This window comes from Schistocerca piceifrons, unplaced genomic scaffold, assembly GCF_021461385.2.
Source record: "Schistocerca piceifrons isolate TAMUIC-IGC-003096 unplaced genomic scaffold, iqSchPice1.1 HiC_scaffold_1086, whole genome shotgun sequence".
Lineage (NCBI taxonomy): Eukaryota > Metazoa > Arthropoda > Insecta > Orthoptera > Acrididae > Schistocerca > Schistocerca piceifrons.
The window spans coordinates 5,001-7,500 of NW_025726892.1; the positions used below are offsets into that span (position 1 = coordinate 5,001).

At 56.4% G+C, this 2,500-nt stretch overlaps 1 non-coding gene across 1 annotated transcript in view; it reads left to right on the plus strand.

Annotated features, from left to right (window-relative positions):
• Positions 1 to 2,347: 2,347 nt before the first annotated feature.
• LOC124727151 overlaps positions 2,348 to 2,500 on the plus strand; it is a 1,909-nt gene continuing 1,756 nt past the window's right edge. The window contains exon 1 of the ribosomal RNA XR_007006960.1: positions 2,348 to 2,500. This exon is cut by the window's right edge and continues 1,756 nt beyond it. This is a non-coding gene — a ribosomal RNA (small subunit ribosomal RNA).

The window sequence follows — 2,500 nt, forward strand, 5'->3', positions numbered from 1 at the left end:
GTACCTTAACCTAACCTATGTTGTACCTTAACCTAACCTATGTTGTACCTTAACCTAACCTATGTTGTACCTTAACCTAACCCATGTTGTACCTTAACCTAACCCATGTTGTACCTTAACCTAACCCATGTTGTACCTTAACCTAACCCATGTTGTACCTTAACCTAACCCATGTTGTACCTTAACCTAACCCATGTTGTGCCTCAACCTAACCCATGTTGTGCCTCAACCTAACCCATGTTGTGCCTCAACCTAACCCATGTTGTGCCTCAACCTAACCCATGTTGTGCCTTAACCTAACCCATGTTGTGCCTCAACCTAACCCATGTTGTGCCTTAACCTAACCCATGTTGTGCCTTAACCTAACCCATGTTGTGCCTTAACCTAACCCATGTTGTGCCTTAACCTAACCCATGTTGTGCCTTAACCTAACCCATGTTGTGCCTTAACCTAACCCATGTTGTGCCTTAACCTAACCCATGTTGTGCCTTAACCTAACCCATGTTGTGCCTTAACCTAACCCATGTTGTCGCCTTAACGTAACCCACGTTGTCGCCTAAACCTGCTCTGTAATTGTTATACGACTCGTTCAATTACTGTAGTGTTGCCCACCCGCAACCCTCGCAATATAGTTCGCTACTCGCACTGCCCGCACCCCTGTGTATCGCTTCATGTTAAACACCTTGCAAGTCTTGCTCACTTTCCACATGCTCCTGCTGTACACTGTAATGTGGATGGCAGCAGGACGTACATGCCGCCCCTCCCCACGTCCCCACCTTGCCCCCTGCCTTCGCAAGCTGGTTGGTGAGAAGTTTGCATGTTCAATGCCCTTCGCATGCGACGTACTCAGGCTACGTTGTGGTGCGGCCTGTGTCAACTGTCCGCTGATGTCGTACGCGTGAACCACAATCTGTACTGCACATTCGTCCTTATGTACTGAATGATACATCGTGGCACATGTGTGACCGCACAACGACTGCGCCCAAAAACGGCGGACCATACAGTGCAAATATTGTGCACGCAGCTACGTGTCGTCTCCCTATGAGAGCTGGATTGCAGTGTGGTACGCCATAGAGACGTGTGGGAGGAACGGACGCCGTGGATGGCGATCAGCATGAGCTGTCTGTTGATGTATTCGGACCTAGTCGTCTCTCCTCACACACCGTGATGGCATGGTGCACCGCGTTCCATATCTGCGACATGCTACAGAGGCCGGTTGACAGTCGTTCGAGCAATGGACATCGCATACGTACGGGGGCCACCTTCCACGTATTGTCTAGGCGTGCACATTTTGTTGCGTGTATGTGGGCAGACGTAGTGTGGCGTGACACCTGACACAGGCATGCAATAATCGTTGAAGTTGCAAATGGCGATGGACGCCTGCGTTTTCTGGTGAAGTTACGCAAATGAACAAATGGTAACCTGTTGTGGTGCGGTTGTTCTCGCTAGGGGTGAATCGGTGATGGCGACGATAGGTTGAGGTACTAACCGGTTGTTCCAGCGATACCCACCATGCCGACGAAACTGAACGGCATCTGGGTGTGAAGCGATACGCGGCGGTGGCTGGGTGGGACCGTCCCCGGCCGGTGAGGGGGCGCCTCCCGGCGTGCTGGCCGCGCGGTGCGTGGGCGCACGCGCTACAGCCGGCTGGTGGGGGCGGCCAGTGGCAGGCGCGCCGGCCGACGGACGCGGCAGGCGTCGCAGCTGCGCGCCGGCGCACCCTGCGCGCGGCGCCGTGCGGCCAAAGTAGGTCCTCGCGGGCCCGGTGCGAAGCGCGGTGGACATCTTCAGTGTGCTGGTCCGATTGAGGACTGTGTGCGTTGAGGATGCGCCGCCGCCCGGCGCTCGGCGCCGCGACGCCGTCTGCTGCTCGGTCGCCCCAGCGGTTCTCGCTGGTGGTTTGTATCGCAGCTGTGCGGATGTGTTGGCGCGTGCGCTGTGCTGGGAGAGTTCGCTTCGGCACCCAAGTGGGGCTTTTGTCCTTCTGTGGCGCTGGCGTTGGAGCTGCCGGTCACCGTAGGTGGCGCGTGTTGTCTCCCGCCGGCAATGCCACGACAGCACGCTCCCGGGCCTCTGTCGGCAGCGGCAAGCTCAGTTGGGAGCACGGGTGGTCGCACCGAAAGCGTCTACTCGCCTAACTCCGGGCGATTGCGCCTCTCTCGAACCCGACCAAGTACTTGGGACGGCGCTGCGCGCCGCCGGGACCTGAGAGGGTTTCGAGGTGTATTGTGCAGGGGAGCTCAGCCTCCTCCTGTTTGCAGAATGATTGAGCGGACGCTTGCGTGTTCGCGCGGGCCCCCGGGACACACTCCCGGGCGGCCGGCTGCTCAGCTCTAGTTGACGCAGCTCCCTGGTTGATCCTGCCAGTAGTCATATGCTTGTCTCAAAGATTAAGCCATGCATGTCTCAGTACAAGCCGCATTAAGGTGAAACCGCGAATGGCTCATTAAATCAGTTATGGTTCCTTAGATCGTACCCACGTTACTTGGATAACTGTGGT